The sequence below is a fragment of the Ursus arctos genome, unplaced genomic scaffold (assembly GCF_023065955.2).
Source record: "Ursus arctos isolate Adak ecotype North America unplaced genomic scaffold, UrsArc2.0 scaffold_16, whole genome shotgun sequence".
In the NCBI taxonomy this organism is placed as follows: domain Eukaryota; kingdom Metazoa; phylum Chordata; class Mammalia; order Carnivora; family Ursidae; genus Ursus; species Ursus arctos.
In genome coordinates this window covers 33,552,469-33,571,800 of record NW_026622830.1, presented here as the reverse complement: position 1 = coordinate 33,571,800, position 19,332 = coordinate 33,552,469, and the positions used below count along the sequence as shown (strand labels likewise).

Sequence of the window (19,332 nt, the reverse complement as noted above, 5' to 3'; positions counted from 1 at the left end):
TCCCCAAATCTCTGAGGAGATCCTCTGGTTTGGGGTGACAGCCCCATCAGGCCCCACCATAACCCTCATGTGTCCAAGGACCTCTTGGGACCCACCGCTCTCCTTAGAATCAAAATCCCCCCCATGGGGCACCTGGGTGGCACAGCGGTTAAGCGTCTGCCTTGGGCTCAGGGCATGATCCTGGTGTTCTGGGATCGAGCCCCGCATCAGGCTCCTCCCCTGGGAGCCTGCTTCTTCCTCTCCCACTCCCCCTGCTTGTGTTCCCTCTCTCGCTGGCTGTCTCAGTCTGTCAAATAAATATATAAAATCTTAAAAAAAAATCCCCGAGCACACCTTTTAGAACAGGAGCACCGGCCGACGGTGGTCCACGTTACAGAGTAAAAGGTACCAGGTGAAAACAAAAGCAACCACTAGGCTCGGAGCTCAGTCCATGAAATCTAGAAACCTCTTAGAGATTCTACAGATTACAGAAAGCTCCCTAAACCTAAGAATGCCCACAACTTGGTTACAGCTGCAAAGTATCAAGATGTATAATGTAAATTATTTATGCTGCCATTAAGCCCAATTATCATTCCAGCTTCAAAGAAGGGCAAGGTCTAACAAAGCATCACGCAAACCACAGTCCACACTCTGAAAAAGAAATCTCACCGAAAAAAACATTAGATATCACAACATTAGATATCACAACCATAGGCCATGTTATACTTCCAAGCTCCCTGGGCTTCCTAGAATGAAGTCACCCACTGAAAAAAAAAGAATGTATTTCACCAAGATAGGCGGAAATTAATCTCTTTCAATTTTTAAAATGAGAGACATTCACTTATTACATTTCACATGCATTGACTGCTATAGACATCAACAATTCACTCAAAATAGATCTGCTTTTAAAAAGACTGGGAAATTCAGTATTGAATTTAGAAAGCTGAATCTGAGGTTTTAATTCAATGCACAATGGCACGCATTAGCAGCATAAAAATTGCTTCTTGATTAAGTAGTCTCGGGTTGTAATTTACTCAAGATAAAATTTTTTTAAATGTCACAAATTAATTTTAAAAAGCATATACGCCTACCTTTTTAAGAAAGATCACGTTTCAGGATTCCGTACTGTAGAGTAACCGTCTTTTCCTGTGGGGGTGGAAAAGAAGAAAGACTATCCAACTAATAACAGATGAGCTTTGAAGACCATAGCACTCTAATCTCCTGATGTTATGGCTTCATTAATAATACTACACAAATGGAAATTTTTGAAGTTAGACTTAAAATATTTCTTCATCTCTGTCTCAATGAAATATTTTAAAGATTTGGATTCCAATGATTTGATTTCTAAGGAGCAAATGAACAAAATCAAATGGAAACAGATCAAAATAAATAGGAATTTTTTCAAAATTAGAATTGAAGCATTTACTTCACATCTATGCCAATGACATATACTCAATACTTTCATTCCATGAGGTAAACAAATAAAATTTCACTCCTGTTTCTATTTTTCCAGGGGGGAAATGAGGTGAAGAAGTTGTAATAACCTGTGTAGGTAACAGAAGGTAACAAAACTATAAGCAGCTGTTACCTTCTGTTGTATATTTTTTATGGTCCTAGCTAATAAGCCATATTTACGGGCTCGATTTGTCTTGGCTAAAACTTCTGGATCAAGCAAAATATATAAAGGAAAATAAATCAAAATAAGATCTCTCTGATTTTATTTCACATTTATTGTTTTCAATAAATAACTGACATAGAAACCTGCTAGTCCCTAATAAATACTAAATGTGACTTTTCTTTTCAAAATGACTTGTTGGCATACATTAAATTATTCTAATATTTTAACTTTATATACTCAAGCCCAAATAAGGAAGTAAATGGTTTATAGTTTAATATAAGTTAATCATCGACTCCTATAAACCGTTTCTACCAAATCTAATTAAAACAGCCAATGGAATACTGTCCGCGAGACTGTAATTGTGACTCTGACCCTGATATGTTAGATTCCATGTGTAAAGTAATTTAACTTCCAGCGGGGATAATGATGTGTAGATTGAAAAACAATGACCACAATTTCTAACCCAAAAGAGCTTCAAGAATTTGAAATGACTGTCGGTGCATTAATTCATGGAGATCCCACTCCGGAGTAAATGGAATCACACACACATACACACACACCAGATGGGGACTCCCTAGAGTCGCTTGTGCTTCCTCCAGCTGCCACCTTCCTTTCTGACAATAAAAACCCTCTTTAACCCTAAAGTAAACTGAAAGGAAGAAATTCTCCCAGCACCTCACTGAAAGGCGTGTGAATCCTGCAACCCCAGCCACACCTGCAGAGAGCCTTCCTGAGTACAACTGTCTTGGTCACACTTAGCTCCAGAACTTCTCTCCTTCAAAGTCCCTGCGTGGACTCCCCAAAGTCAGCCAGCATCGGGGGCCTGTCTCTCCTGCTTCTCTTCAGAGCGAGCATGACTCTGGCTCTCTCACTGCCAACAGCGCCCAGTTAGGGTAAGAGCGGCCCATTCTATGCTCTGAAATCACAGGTGCAGGTAAATTCTGCTAACGACAAAGAGTCAAGACAAACTGATGACTGATTCAGAAACACGGTTCGACACGCACACACTGAGCCAAATCATAATCTATGGCCCGGTAAAAACGGGTACGGAGCTTCTCACAGATCTTCAGTTTATAATGGACCATCCAGAAATAATAAGATATCTGGGATTTGCTTTGAAACAATCCAGTCGGGGTTGCGGACGAGGACAGGTAACAGAGGAAACACATGTCAGTGAGTGAGTTTGTTGTAATTTAATGAAGGATGCATGAAAGTTCATTGTAGCATCTACTCTACTTTTTGGTTATATTTAAAATTTTCCATAACAGAAATGTAAAAGATGGTCATCCAATGAAAGTGATGTGTGAAAATACGACAGAGAGAGAGAGATGCACACATCATCGATGTCACAACCTTCCTGTTTCCCAAACACCCTTCAACACAAAAGGGAAATAACTTGGGAAATTAGCAAACAATTTGAAAATTAAATATCACACTAGAAAAAATGAACAGCCTACAGTTACAGTTTTATAGATGAAGTGATAACGGCCTTGGAGCTCTCTTCAATATCTCAAATGCCGAATAACAGTAATACCTACCTTCCTCATTTTGTTATTATTCCAAATATGTCTGCTTTAAATTAAGTGATAGAAACATAGAAATACTGCTTTTTTCATGATTGTCAGAAATTACTGGTCATTAAATATGCCTTTGATTACTAATAGTAGGGAAATGGATGACTTATAATTATTATCAATGCGACCTATTCCCTGAACTAAAATCTTTCTAAATAAGAGATGCAAGAGGGGATCATTAAAAAAAGGGGAGGGGGCACCTGGATGGCTCAGTCGGTTAAGCATCCCACTCTAGGTTTCAGCTCAGGTCATGGTCTCAGGGTTGTGAAATCGAACCCCTCATGGGGCACTTGGCGCAGAGTCTGCTTGAGTTTCTCTCTCTCCCATTCCCTCTGCTCCTTCCGCCTGCACACTCTCTCTCTCCTTCTCTCTAAAAATAAATAAATAAATCTTTAAAAGAGAGAGAGAGAAAGACTTTATTGGTGCAAGCTTTGGGATCACAGATATAAACTCTCAGATCTGCAACCCACTTATGTAGCAGAGTGGTCTGTCACTGGGGTACAGCCGAAAGCTGGGCACGCTCTAGAATATACCGTTAATTTGGCTAGAATTTGAAAAGACACTGGGAGGGGTCATATGAGGCTAGTACCCAGCTTTCACAATAAGCAGGGAAAGTCACATACCAAGTAAAATCATCCTCACAGCCTCAGAATTTGACTTACTGACCCTGCCAGACACCACTATTGGAAATCTGACACTGGACATAAATTAAAAAGCAGGATTTATGTCATGGTTTGGAAAAGGATGCATGTGTAAAGCTTTGCCAAGCCTTCTTCAAAGATAAACCAGGGGCAAGAACAAACCTTGTTTCCCTCTGAACAGAAGAGTACAAGACCAACACTAAATCCTTATATGAGATTTGATCTTTTTTTTTTAAGTAGCTGATGGTTTTCTATTTTCTTTTTCAAGTTTTCCTGGCCTAAAACAATCTGTTTCCTTTCCAATAAAGAAACAATGCCAAATTCTGAAAAGGAAATTTGTCTGACTTAATGGATAAGCACATAAAAGCTGGAAAAGGGAGTATTATGGGAAAACCAGAGCAACTCGGCCTTACGAGGCAGCCTTCCAAATGTATCGGCAAAAGGATCAAGGGTTAGAGAAGGGAGTATGCGGGTAATAATTATGAACGAGTTGCATGATGGAGGTCAGCTAAACAAAATTCACTGTTTTCAATTTGAAGATCACAGTTCCAGTGGTTTCCTACATGAACTAAGAGAAACTGCCATTAGCTTACACCCACACTCAGATATTTTTCGTGTTGTATTAAATTAGGAACGGCATTTAATTGTGCATTTAATAAATATTTGTCAAATAAATGCATTAATGAGGTGGTGACTAATGCTCACCAAATCATGAAATCCGAAGCTAAGGTCATTAGAAATGACAAAAATAAAATCCCCAGATAGAGCAGTCATGGCTGTTAGTCTAACCAACATGCGTAACCTTGATTTGCTTGCAGGTGGCAATATGCCAGGCTAATGTGGTTTGTTCCCCAGACTCCCTTGCAGCTAGGGGTAAGCCATGGGATGCAGTTCGGACCAATGCCATGTAAGAGAGAGGGGTCTGAGAAAGTCTGTTCTCGTTATATGAACGCAGTCCCTTCTCTCTTTCCTGCGAATAGCTACCGGGAGGTTGAGAGCCATCTCACAATCCCGAGAACAAAAGGCAGACAAAAAAAGAGTAGAAAGACAGAAAGAACCTGGTTCTCTGGTGGCACTGCCGAGATGCTACAGCTCCCCCCAAAACTGTGTAGGTTCCTAAACTTGCATGTCATGTTAGGAGTGGCAAACCTCTGCTAGTTCAAGTTCCTGTTTTCTCTAACTCACAACCAAAAATATTCGAACACCAGATCTGATTTACCTCCCCAACCCGGCTGTGTTCTTAAAGCTGCTCCTATTTCCCCTGACTGATGCTCCACGCAACTGTCCGATCACAGTCACATATCTATTGCTGATTCATCACCAGTTTCCGCTCATCAGGAGCGTGCCTCCCACTAAAAGGCCAACAAGCCGGAGGGTGAGCAGTCACGAGGAAAGCCATCAGCAAACAGGCCATGTCATTCTACCAAGCCACACGGTGCCCTCCTATGGACCACCACACTCCCATGTTAAGGATACAAAAGAAAATTATGCCAAAAAAGAGAGCACCCTACTCCAGTGATCGAGAAACGGAAAATCTTCTACCTTAAGACTAACTTCAAATTCTGTATGTCTCAACAAAGAAAAGGAAATATTTAGCGGTATGGCTAAATTCAATGTCAGAAACGAAACATCTCTAAAAAACAGAAAACAAGAACAGGAGTTTACATCTTGAGGGCTCAAGGGCTGTCCCATGTCCTGGTCCAGATGCCCCTACTCTGCTTCTCCAGGGCCTTCGCGATGCACCTTCTGCGGAACTTAAAATTCTAGCCATTTCTCACTTGTGTATTGATCTCTCTTGATAAAACATAGAGCTGAGGAAAGCTGGCACGTAACAAGTGCTGACAAATGCTGAATGAATGAATGCATGAATGAATGGGCAAAACACATAGAGATCACTTTTCCAAGAGACTTTATGAAAAGTATGCAATCCTTATTTTAAAAAATCTGTAACCATAATTTCTACAAATATAATGAGTTGTACAAACTGTTCGACTGACCCAAAATGACATATTTGTCAAAGGTCTGGAGAAATATCAAATTTCTAGAGAAATTGTCAAATGCCTACATTTAAGAAGTAACTATCATAAGCCAGGCGATGTGTTAGGCACTTTGCATGCAGTATTTCATAATCTTCACGCACACACACACAGCCCCCTCAGTTAGTAACTTCCCTTTCTGATGGGGACAAGCTGGGAGGGAGCTAAGGAGCTCAACTAAGGTCATGTATCTAGTAAAAGGCACAGCTGGTATTCAAACCCAAAAAGGTCAGCTCTCGCTTTTCTGCTAGACCATGATGCTTGTTCTCTTTGGTCTTTATTAAAATACTATTTATAACTTGTACACATTAGCCAAGGTAACGTCGCAAGAACCTTTCTTTTATGACCTCAAAAACAAATGCAAGGTGAGGGTCCACTGTAACCTCAGGCACAATTACTTCTTGTCCATGTCAGAAATCAGACATGGTTTGGCATGACACAGATAGTGACCTTCTCTAGCTCATCTTAGAGCCGTAAGGAATAACAGAATGTCTACATACCTACAGCATATTAAAAGCAAGCCACTAGGTACTTATATGACCTAGAAATGATGCGAAATAAACTCGTGAGTCTATGGCTTCAGTTTCAGAAATCAACAGCTCTGCTCCCCAACCCACATAGGGTACACACACATGCACCATACTTTCCATGCCCCATTTATGGACCGCATGGCCCCAAGAGCTTAGAGACTGGTTGGCGGGTGGGCTTACAAATAAAACCTGTTTCTATGCATATAACATATCAGATCCATTGAAGCAATTAAAATAATAGACTCACTTGAACCAAAAGGGGGGAAAAATCTACTGCACAAAGAATTTAAAAAAAAAGAGGTGACTTTTGTGATGGCCTCCTAACACTTTTCATTGAATAAAGAATTCCTCCTTGAAGTTGATGAAAATTTAGTGAAAATATTTATCCAGTAAACATCTTAATGAAATAAACAGTTATGACTCCAATTTAACAACTTCATAAATTCTGATGGAGAAGAAATAGACTCACCACCCCCGAAACATTTGGCAATTATTTTTACACAATATGTGCACAGTCTAGGATGTATGTGCATAGATGGAAATGTGAACTGCAGTGTATTAGCCTAAACACAAGCTTCTTTGTGCTGCCATTTCAGCTTCACATTCCCACTGATTTTTAAACAATATGGAATATTTTGCAAGTCATGATTTCTATCAGGACAGCTAGCTAATGTCCATTAAAAAAAAAAAACTTGAATTGAGATAGTTATTATGTAATAAAGCACCTTTCCATTTTTTCCTCCCCCTTGCTATACCTATAGATTATTTACATTTTTTCAAATTTTATTATGTTATGTTAGTCACCATACAGTGTTTTAAATTTTTACCCTATAGAGATCTTTGGGGAAAAAAATCATGATTTAGTATAAAGACACTGAATCTTTTTCTAAATAATGGCTGAATTGTCTTTAAGAAGAGAAACATATATTTTTTTTAAGCTATCCCCTTTCAATTCTTTCCACTGATACAGGAAAAAAACAAAAAACAAAACAGTATTCTCAATTAAATAACTCCATAGCACTCACAGATTTTCTTCCATAAAGTTATTTTTTAAAGTGTTCACTCTTCATCAAAGGCTAATGATTTTAAAGACAAGCTTCATCATGAAAGAAACAGGATAATTACAAAGACAGTGTCTGGTAATAATTAAAGCAGAACTCTGTACAGAACTTCTTTTAAATATCTGGCTAAAACTCCAAGCTTTCTCTCAAATTAGGATTCCTTCATGAATGTTTATCTTATTTAAAGTATATCCCCCCCAAAAAAAATAAGCCAAAAGCATTTATATTCCCCCTTGCATTTGATCCCACAATCGGACACTGCCCCATTTACAAAATGAAATATTGAGGTCCACCTTAGATTAACTGCCATAAGCAGTCCCAATGCTAGAACTAAAAACAGGCGTGAAGTGTTAAAATACCTCTTTTCTTAGGCACCAGCTCACTTTCCTTATTTCTTTTTCTGCATCTTAAAGTAATTCTTTACAATGGACTAAGGCTCAGAAAATTACATCAAAATATACTCTACAAATAAAGTTTGCAAGTTATATTTAGCAGATTTCTGATTATATTGGACACAGTCTTGGTATAGCTTCCCACATATAAAGTCTTGCCATGAGAGGGAATTCTTTTTTTTTTTTTTTAAAGATTTTATTTATTTATTTGACAGAGATAGAGACAGCCAGCGAGAGAGGGACCACAAGCAGGGGGAGTGGGAGAGGAAGAAGCAGGCTCATAGCGGGGGAACCTGATGTGGGGCTCGATCCCAGAACACCGGGATCACGCCCTGAGCCGAAGGCAGACGCTTTAACCGCTGTGCCACCCAGGCGCCCCATGAGAGGGAATTCTTATTAGTCTTTAACAGAAAAAGTAAGCGAGCTGATTAAATGTAGATCAAAGGAAGTTCTGCCATGAAAGGACCGATTTTTTATAACTTGTGGAAAAAAATGTATCAATAAACAAAAAGCAATCTGGTGTTTCTCATTCTGGCCTATAATGGTAATCTGTTTTTGATGAGGAATTACACTTCGCTGCCTTCTTTGTGCTTTTCAGTTATGCTCCCACAGTTTTAGCATCATCATGTTACTTTTGTAAGCTCCAAGGTTATTTTTTAAGCATTAGACACCACCTTTTTAGACCCTGATATTCAGATAAACCACTATCGTGTAATAAATGATAGATGTTAATATATTTTGAAAATATGTGGGTAATTAATTCCAGTCAAAATTAAATCTATACCTTTAAAATGACTGCTTACCATATCGTCACCTATAGACTTTGGTACAAAAGTATATTAAATGTTTCAAGATTTTCTACTTTGAGATAAGCTAATCAATAAACTGATAAATGCATTTTATATTCATCTGCATCTGTTCCAAAAATTAGGAAAATCACCTGTTTCTTGTTCCAAACCCTTCTCCTTTATCTATACTATTTATTCTTTGCCAACTCTTAAAATATATTTGAGGTAACTCCATCATATGTCATTGCTTTCTCTGACAGCTATATCAGGACTATAAATAATACATATATTTATGCTTCTATATACATATACATTAAATAAACACATTTACCTATGTAGACTTATATACATATTATATATACACATACATATACATATGTATAATATGTTCATAGAGTATATATAAAATGTGTGTGTGTGTGTGTATATATATGTATATGTATATATGTGTGTGTATATATATATATATAAATATATATATATATAAATATATATATATATATATATATATATATATATATATATAATATAAACTGTTTAGAGACTTCCACCAGAGGTGCCTGTCAACTCAGTCTCAGGTTTCACCTGTCTTGGTCAACCTGATCAACTAACTATAAGACACTGATGAAAGAAATTGAAGATGAAACAAACAAATGGAAAGGTATACCATGCTCATAGACTGGAAGAATTAATATCATCAAAATATCCATACTACCCAAAGCAATCTACAGATTCAATGCAACTCCTATCAAAATACTGACAGCATTTTTCATAAAACTAGGAAAAAATAATCCTAAAATTTGTATGCAACCACAAAAGACCTCAAACAGCCAAAACAATCTTCAGAAAGAAGAACAAAGTTGGAGGTGTCACAATTCTAGGTTTCATCATGTAGTACACAGCCTTAGCAATCAAAACAGTATGGTACTGGCACAAAAACAGACATATTGATCGATGGAACAAAATAGCCCAGAAATAAATCCACGCGTATATGGTTAATTAATCTATGACAGAGGAGGTAAGAATTTACAATGGGGAAAAGACAGCCTTTTCAATAAATGGTGTTGAGAAAACTGCACAGCTACACGCAAAAGAATGAAACTAAACCACATTCTTAAACCATACAAAAAAATAAACTCAAAATGGATTAAAAGACTTAAATATGAGACCTGAAACCATAAAACTCCTGAAAGCAAACATAGGCAGTAATCTGTTAAACATTGCCCTTAGCAACATATTTATGGATATGTCCCCTCGGGCCAGGAGAACAAAAGCAAAAATAAACCGTTGGGACTACACCAAAATAAAAAGCTTTTGCACAGCAAAGGAAACCATCAACAAAACCAAAAGGTAACAATAGTTTTGAATTACATTTTTTCCACTTAAGTGACCAATTGTTTAGCCAAATTAGCAAAGAGTGTTATAGATTAGAAACCTCATTCTTCGTATCGTATTGGTCATCCTTACTTTCCCCAGAGACCAATATCCTGTAATCATGAGTAAATTCATTAAGCATTTATTTTATACTTAGTATTTCTCATTACTGTGAAGGGAGAAGATTATAAAGTGTGGTAGTTCACAAGTTATAAATGTAGCTGAAAGTATAACACTTATCTGTGCATTTTGCTACAGAGCCAATAATTTCTCAATTCTTTTAAACAGAAGTAGAAGAGGAAGTCTCTTACTGTTTCAAATTTTCCGCTAGTCTCAGTGCTAAAGACAAGAGGTGATGAGTTCCCTGCACATGACCAGAGGACATGCTAACATGTGGCCAAACCGGTCCTGAGGTCAACCCCGAGTCTACATGTGGAGGAACTTGCAGAAGACACGTCTTCAGAGAGAATTCTCAGGAACAAAGAGTGCTTCCCTTTCCTTCCCTCTTGATCAGTTCACACCAACTGCCTACAACAACCCCTCACACACTGAGGCTACCTGCAAGGAGGGAGGCTGAGATCCTATCCCCTGGTTGGATGTTTGCCTCTGTGCAGAAGCACACAGAGGCATGTGTGAGGCTGGAGCACTGGAGCCTGGCCGATGTTGCCTTCAATAGCAGAGCAAGGCAACACGAGTCTCAGTAAGAGGGGAAATGGGCTACACTTCAGAGTTTGACGGTGTCGACATGTGAGTTTTCCTATAGACCAAATGGACACCACAGAGGGTAGTGAGGTTTGAGTGATCCTAAAAGATCTCCACCCAGGTGGGCTGCCTGGACACAGGCTCGGGGACGCTCCCGTGGTATATCACTGGAAGACAGGAGCCCAAGATCATAACTGATTACCCAGGAGTTACACGGCCCACATCCAGTCATGGCATGGTGTCAATGAACCTGCATGGGATCTCCAAAAAAACATATCAGGATGTGTGTGAGAACGAGCTGGCCACGAAAACAAAGAGCACCAGCCAACTAAAACTGTCTTCACCCCCTCTCTGCCCCCTGCCAACTCTGGAGGAGCCAGAGATCCTGGGTGGAAGGAAGAACAAAGAGGAGAATTAAACCAGAAATGACCTTTCTTCCTCACTGATGATCACTAAGCCACTGGTCAGACCTGAGGATGGAAAGGGGGAGAAGCTATACACGGGATGGGAAAATGGAAGCTTCAATTCATATCGTAACACATTTTTCTCTAATATTCAAAAATCAGGTTGTTTCGATACTTTACAATGACTCAACAGCTATGGAATCTACTAAAAATATCATCCAACGTCAAGGTGGGAAAAGAATAAAACTGCTTTCTGTTTGTGTCTTACTAAGTGTGACCCACTCAACAAACGGTTACACTAATAAATATCCAACCTATAAAAGATTTTTTTTTCCATAAAGTTAAATTAGAAAACTGAGAAGAAAAAGAAAATCAAGATGGCGCGAATGTAATACACCTCTTCAAACTTTACCTCCAGAATATAACCATATTGGCAGCTCTTTTAAATGGAGTAGACCAGCACTCCAGTCAGATGTCAGACTGTCAGAATGAATAAAAACAGTAATAATAATTATAATAATAATAAAGCAAGAATCAACCATACTTGCCCAACAAAGAGAACACTTTAAATAGAAACACACAAATAGGGGCACCTCGGTGGCTCAGTCATTGCCTTTGGCCCAGGGCATGATCCCAGGTTCCTGGGATCAAGCCCCACATCGGGTTCCCTGCTCCACTGGGAGCCTGCTTCTTCCTCTCCCACTCCCTCTGCTTGTGTTCCCTCTCTCGCTGGCTGTCTCTCTCTCTGTCAAATAAATAAATAAATAAAATCTTTAAAAAAAAAAAAAAAGAATAGAAAAAAGAAACACACAAATAGGTCAGAAGAAGGGAAAAAGTTACACCCAGTGTTCAAACAGGAAATAAAAGACAGCTGAACTGGCTATATTAAGACAAATAGACTTTATCACAAGAAATCTTACTAGAGACAAGGAGGAATACTTCACGATGATCAAAGAGTAAATCTGAAAGTTCTAGAAGCCTAAGTCCTTCATTTATGAGATAAGAAAAGTGAGACAGGTGACTTGCTCAAGGATACTTAGTCAGCTAGGGGAATGGCCAGCTACAAGTCCCTTCTCCCAATTTCCTTTTCTGAGCCTTCTTCTTATAACCAGTACCTCTAATGTGAGCTCTTACAACATGAAAGCAACCAGCCTACTTGGTTGAAACCATCAACTCGGTAGCTATGCAAAAACACAGCCTTGGAAAGGGGACCACACGGAATGGGAGACAGGGAGCTGGATTATGAGCGGGGTTTGGCTCCAGAATCAAGCATTGCACCTCACTAGTCGTGTGGCCCTGAAGAAATTTACTTACATGGGCCTCAGTTTCCTTATCTACAGAATAGGGAGATCATCGCCTATCTCGCAGGATTGATATAAAAAAAAGAAAATGAAGAAGCGGTCAATAACTTGCCTGAAGGATACCCAGCTAGTTAGTGACAAAGCTAGAGCCCCACAAAACACACACACACACACGCACACACACACACCCATGTTGTTAAACTGTCTCTCCCAATGAATTATGCCCAAATGGAAGTACCTGGTGGAATGCCTGACCTTTACTAGGCAGTTGAAAAATGTTGGTTTTCTTCCCATACGTTGTTGCTACACTTTGTACAGAAGAATAACTTTGGAATACCTTTTCGGTCTGGAATCCTCAGTTCTAAAATCAATCCTTTTCGATCTAGACAAAATGAGTTTCAGGGAATCACTTTTTCTTCTGTTGGCTTTGCCTGACTCTTCATAAAGTCATATGGTCTAAGTGAGTAAAGCAGACAGGGTAAAAATTTCAATGATAATTTAATTCAAATCACCTCTTATACTATAAAATGAGTCACGCAATAGACACATTTTGTAACATTCCTCCAAAAAAAAAAAAAGTGTAAACATATCATTTTGTTCCTAGGAAGAAAGAGACATTCCTCCAGGTGTTGTGATTTTAACAACCAAAGAGTCACAGCCTCAAGATTGTAACCCGAACCTTCGGTTTGGTGAAGGATTCTTTGGAAAATGAACTCTTTCTTGCGGGTAAGTCTGTGCTGTACAAGGCCAATCCCTATATAAAATGTTCAAGTATCCTGACGATTTTTCTGGATTCTTTTTATTGCGTAATTGAGGATATTATAGGAACAGGCATTTACAATCACACTGAGCGTCAGGTTTTCAGAGAAGAGTCAACGCTCCTGAACGTCAAGGTGATAGTCACAATATATTTGCAACCCAGAAAAGTGGGTGTTGGCAAGGTAGATGTCCACTGGGCTGTCTCGTGTAACCACAAGAAATTTAAGAGTAAGACAAAACTTGATAATTAATGTTAAAAAATGCATTGCTTAGCTACCAATTTTAGAAACAGCAGAGCGCATACAAATCCAAACTAGGACATACAAAACCATGAAAGAAGGAAGAGAAGTATTATAACAGCATACGGTCAGTGTCCCCATCTTACAAATTCATTTTAGGATACGTTTAAGAGCCTACTGTGTGCTAGCCACTGCACAAATCTAATTTAAAAAGTGCGAATGAGTTATGAGTGCTTGAAAGAGCCGAAGGGCTCAAAACGAGTGTGTTCAAATACAGATGAGTTCACGCAGTCACTGACATTTCATGCACATACAAAAAGGAGTCGAGACATGTTATTAAGTTGACCCCATTCAGAGCTGTACCTATGTCAGGGTCTGGGTAGCATATTCTAAAGAAAATACATCATATCTCAGCTGTCAAATTCCTGGGTGATTTAACTGAGAACATAGCACTATACTGTCTAAAAAGCACCAAATGAAGCAAAACACTATACTGTACCTCAAGTAAGACCACACAATTTATTCTTCACACAAAAGAATATCAGGAAAGAAAAGCACCAACTATCTGAAAAGAAATTACACATATTTCCTCGACTACTTAAAAGGTCAGTTAGAAGTTAAAAGCAAAGAAAGAAGGACCAAAACCATTTTTATTTATTTTTTTTTAAAGATTTTATCCATTTATTCGACAGAGATAGAGATAGAGACAGCCAGCGAGAGAGGGAATACAAGCAGGGGGAGTGGGAGAGGAAGAAGCAGGCTCCCAGCGGAGGAGCCTGACGTGGGGCTCGATCCCATAATGCCGGGATCACGCCCTGAGCCGAAGGCAGACGCTTAACCGCTGTGCCACCCAGGCGCCCCTTTATTTTGTTTTTTAAAAACTTACCCTTGGACTTAGATTGATCGCAGTGAAATTCAATAAGTACGCATTACTTATCAAATTGTAAATTAGGCAGTGATTCAAGTTCCTAATTATGGGAAATGATTTAAGCTCATTTAACATAAAATGTTTTAACTCTAAGACTCCTTAAAGAAGAACGTTAAACTCATACAGAAAAAACAGAGGAACTGACTAGAAGCGATGTATGATTTATCTAAATCCCCGCCTATAAACAAATGGTCATGATAATTCAGGGAAAACAAATCCCCTGTAAACTAAACCAATTTAGGACAAAAGCACCTTTTGAAATCAGGAATATAGGCTCAAATACCAAAATTATTATTGTGCAATGATAAAAGAGCATATGTGTTTTTTATCATTATTCTAATCGAACCATTCTGTTTTCCTAAATATTGTCAAGTACAGGTAGCTGACCCACGAACAATACGGGTTGGAATTGCACAGGTTCAGTTATGTGTGGATTTTTTCCAAAGGATACAGTACAAGACTGTAAACGTATTTTCTCTTCCTTATGATTTCCTTAATAACATATTCTCTTCTCTAGCTTACTTTCATTTAAGAATACAGCATATAATACTGACATACAAAATACGTCTTCATCAACTCTCAGTGTTACCAGTAAAGCTTCTGGTCAACAACAGGCTATCAGTAAAGTTTCCGGGGAGCCAAAATGATATGCAAGTTTTTGAATGCTCAGGCAGTTGGCACCTCTAACCCCCATGTTGCTCAAGAGTCAACTGTACCTTCTTTTCAGTAATTTATTCTACAGGCAAGTATAAAGTGCCTGCTATGTGCAAATATTGTGCTGTGAAGGAGGAAACAGAAATTGGCAACCCCAGCCTACAGAAGCTGAGAGAGAGAGAGAGAGAGAGAGAGAGAGTGTGTGTGTGTGTGTGTGTTTAGGGGCAGGACAGTGCAAGTTAAAGTAAACAAAAGCCCAGTGTCACAAGCGCTATGGGGACAGCATTCATAAAACATAGCGTAGAACTAGTAAATCATCGAAATTATTTTGTTCTGTCAGTTGGACTGCAGACAGCTACACGGGAAGGGAGCCCCGCTGTCCCGGTCTGCCGGGGCTGCCATACGATCCCCCACAGACTGGGGGCCTTGAACCAGAGATGTTTCTTCTCCTCGCTCTGGAGGCTGCGAGTCCAACATCAAGGTGCCGACGGGGCTGTTTTCTGGAAAGTCTCCTTGGCGTGAAGATGTCCACCTCTCACTGTGTCCTCACATGGCCTTTCCTCTGTGCGTACATGTCCCTGGTTTCTCTCCCGCGTCCTGATAGCCGCTTCTTCTATGGACACCGGTCAGACTGGATTAAGTCCCAACTGAACAGCCTCATTTTAAACGTACCACTTTAAAGGCCTTCTCTCCAAGTACAGTCACATTCTGAGTTAGTGGGGGTCTGGGCTTCCATGTGTGAATCTTGGAGGGACACAATTCGGTCTATAACACCCATCAGAGCGACTTCATCAGTCCCTTTTCCTTCTCAGTGAGCAAGAGGCTCATAGGTAAGTTGCTTAGAGCTGCTAAAGCCACTCAAATAAGTCGTCAAGGAACTAGATGCCTTCTGTTTCCCGTTTTGCTGCCCTCCGTGTGTGCTCTCACCGTCACAACCACAAGACGGCATCTGCAAGTCTAAGCATCACGTCCAGGTTCCAGGAAGGAAGGGAAGACGTCAGGAAGGAAGAGCCCACCCAAAGATGTGCATCCGTGTCCTGCTGGTCAGAACCGGGTAAGCAGAGGGGGGCAAGGAGGGCAGTATTTTAAAGTGGATGCATTGCTACCCTGAGCCAGAATCACAGTTCCATCAGACGGGCCAGGGCGGGGCGGGGGGGACTGTGTCCCACATGGCTGGCTGACCACAGATGTCGCCGTATGGGTGCAGGTCGCCTTTAGTTGGAGGCCCATCCGTACCACTGATCCACACGTGACCTTGAGCAAATGCTTTAATCACTCAGTTCTCAAAGGTGGTAATTACACTTAAGCTGCAGAGTCACTGAATTAAATAGGGCTGCATTCATTTGTCAGGCCCAGGGCACACGGCCTAAGCCTAAAGGATGCTGGATTTGGGGCCTGGTCTTCAAGCATCCTGGAAAATCACAACATTCTGAGTATCACAGAGCTACCCAGTAATGACTCAAAACTATCAAAGGGACTCCATTTCTTTACAGAGGGCCTTCTGACATATTCCGGTCCACGGCACGGCCTGAGAGCCTAGAGTGTGTGTGTGCATGTGTGTGTGTGTGCGCGCGTGTGTGTGTGTACGTTGCTTTCTGACGGTCTTATGCCTTATGTGAGGGTAGGAAGCACTGATTCACTACCACCCTGCTCCTTGCATCAGACCCCTTCTGCAATCAAACAGCTGCTTTCCGCAATTTTTCTTGAGACATTCTAGATCACAGTCCCCATTTAGCAGCGAGCTGTATCATTCAGGTAACTTATGCCTTCACCTCTCAAAGGTGGGAGAGCCCGGGCTCGGTAAAAAGTGCAACATTTCCAGAAGGTTTTTAAACCGCGTTTGTTGCTCTTAATCAAGGAGTGCATTCCTCCTGGTAATCAATCCTGATGCAAAACCTGGTGGGCTGCCACATATATCAATTCAAGCTGAGAAAATGAAGATTACCATGTAACAGAAGGGTGCGGGAGAGCCTGCTTCAAGCTCAGTTGCTTTCACGAGAGGTACTGATACCCAAATCATCTGCACTTTCAAATTCCCTCCTTTCCCTCTGGTAACTGTGCAAGAAATCTCTGTACGTTACTTATGACAGATGGGAGAGGAACTTTTAACTTACTTTGAAATTCTTTCAAAGGGAATGAAAAATGGACAGAACGAGGCCAGCCTTTAGGTTCTCAGAGGGCCTCACAGGTCCAAAAAGGCTAAATAAAAGGAAATACTCCCTCTTTGTATTTTCAAAGTGCTGTTGTGAAATCTTTTCTCAGCGGCTGCAAATAACTATGCGGCAACCCTTCTAACTGTTGTCCCCATTCAAATTTGAACGAAGATGTATCTAATAATTAACACACTTAACCGGCACTTTTTGAACACAAAACTAAAAGAAATTTGCCAAATCAAAAAGATGCCAATTATAAAGAAGAACCCTCCAATCACAACTGATGGCCCAAGCTTGGTGCGGAGGGCAGCATGGTTAAGACCATCAGAGCCGCCATTTTCATATGATCCAAACTGACATCACGAATAATTTGGGAACTCCTGATTTGGGAACTCCAAAAGATGCTCTCCTAAAAACAATGTTCAGCAGAATATTTTCCTTCAATTAATTAATAGCTCTCCTGCTCACTCCCTCTCTCGCTCTCTTTGGCACGGATAATATTCACAAGCCATTCTGAAAAGAAAATGCTACAAGAAAATAAATACAAAGCATTTTAGATTACCAAGAGTCCCACTTCATAAAATAATCTGATTAAATCAACGCTTTTTTCCTGTGAATTTCTAGCCAAGTTTGAAATTTACAAAAAGCTTTTCTGATTCAGAGATCTAACACACTGTAAGAAATATAAGCATAACTTGATTAAAATTAACTCATAAAGCAGAAAAAAACAATGTGAGAGTGTGCCCAGCAGGAGTAAATGATAAGCCATCTTCAGGGAAATGTCTCCTCTGGTTCTAGTATACTATTAATTCATATCAGAACTTCCGTTAGCAGAATTAATGAACGTAGAGTTTTCAGATTACTGATCATCTTTCCAAACTGGTCGTCGTGCCACTTCTCAGGGGCCAGTGTAAATAATCATGGAATATTCCTTCCCTCTGTTGTAAGTCTGCAGATGGTTTCAATTTATTTAACATGGCACCTCTTCTGCTTATTCATCAGATTGCTTCCCTCATTTGCCCAATCTGCAGACTCTGCGATCATGGCATTTAGTTATTCAATCATTTAAGAGACATTAATTTAGTCTTCTCACATGCACCAGATTCTTCCCTTCCCCACGGAAGTCATGCTGTGGCTCAAATCTGCAAACCATGCAACAGGAGGATGAAGGTGGGGCATCCAAGCTGGAGTTGAGATCCTGGCAGGCTTTGCAGGGAAGAAGACAGCTGTGGGGGGGTGTGTAAAGGCCTGCAGGATGCAGCCAGGTGCAGAAGGGGGCTGGGTGCAAAGTCAGCAAAGGCACTGTGGCCATGGATCTTATGTTCTTGGAACTTTAATATCGCTTAGAGTAGGTGACGCAAATAAAAGCATTAAAACTTTATTGTTATGGTCCGGCCATGGAATGGCTTGTATTTGGCAAATTAGGGAAACAGAATTAAGTCCTGAAAGCAATAGAGAGCTGTTGAAGCATTTTAGAGGTAATGCTATAAAAAGATTTGTTTTGTGCAAATTACTTTAGCTGAGTACGGAGAATGCAGTAAAGCAGCAGAGATGTAAATTCATTTCTTAAAAAATACGTTATTTATTTAGAGAGAGAGAGTACGCGTGCGGGCAAGCAGGGGGAGGGTCCGTGGGAGAGAGAGAGAATCCCAAGCAGACTCAGCACTGAGTACAGAGCCGGACTCGGTGCTCGATCCCATGACCCTGAAATCGTGACCAGAGCTGAAACCGAGAGTCACCGGCGCCCAGAGATGTAAATGCATAAAGTAGCTGTTTATCTACCTCCTCCAGTAAACTGTAGACCCCTGAGGGCAAGAGCTGCAACTCTCTTACTGTTACAGTACGTGATACTCAATAGCCAATAGAACACATGAATGAGGAATGAATGAGAGAACAACAGGGAAGCTGATTGAAACATTACAGGAAAAATCAAGCCACAGAATTTGAGAACACCTCTTAGGCGGTGGCTACAGGAATGGACAGGAGCAGACCGAAATGCAAGATACTCATAGGGTAGACTCAACAACAGATCAGTGGCTTATTTCACGAAGATTTAGAACCCAGGATGAGACATGGATTTGGAGTGAAGTTGAGGACTTCTCTTTTGGACACTCCGATCTGACAGTATCCATAGGACTTGAATGTTAGGCTCTCCAGCAGACAACAGAATGTCAGTGAAGCTCAGACAAGAGGTCAGGG

General features: G+C 40.2%; 1 protein-coding gene across 8 annotated transcripts in view; it reads right to left on the bottom strand.

Moving 5' to 3' along the window:
* The window catches only part of PLCB4 (phospholipase C beta 4), a 400,851-nt gene that overhangs the window by 370,715 nt on the left and 10,804 nt on the right, over positions 1-19,332 (bottom strand). For 3 of the 8 annotated variants that reach the window (XM_044385683.3, XM_044385682.3, XM_057312662.1), the window contains exon 2: positions 1,071-1,125. The exons of 2 other annotated variants lie outside the window; for them this stretch is intronic. The gene's annotated coding sequence lies outside the window, so the exon portion shown is untranslated. Of the gene's footprint in view, positions 1-1,070; positions 1,334-12,737; positions 13,932-19,332 lie in introns of those variants that run through there. 3 more of the 8 variants (XM_044385684.3, XM_057312661.1, XM_044385681.3) reach the window with 3 other exon arrangements.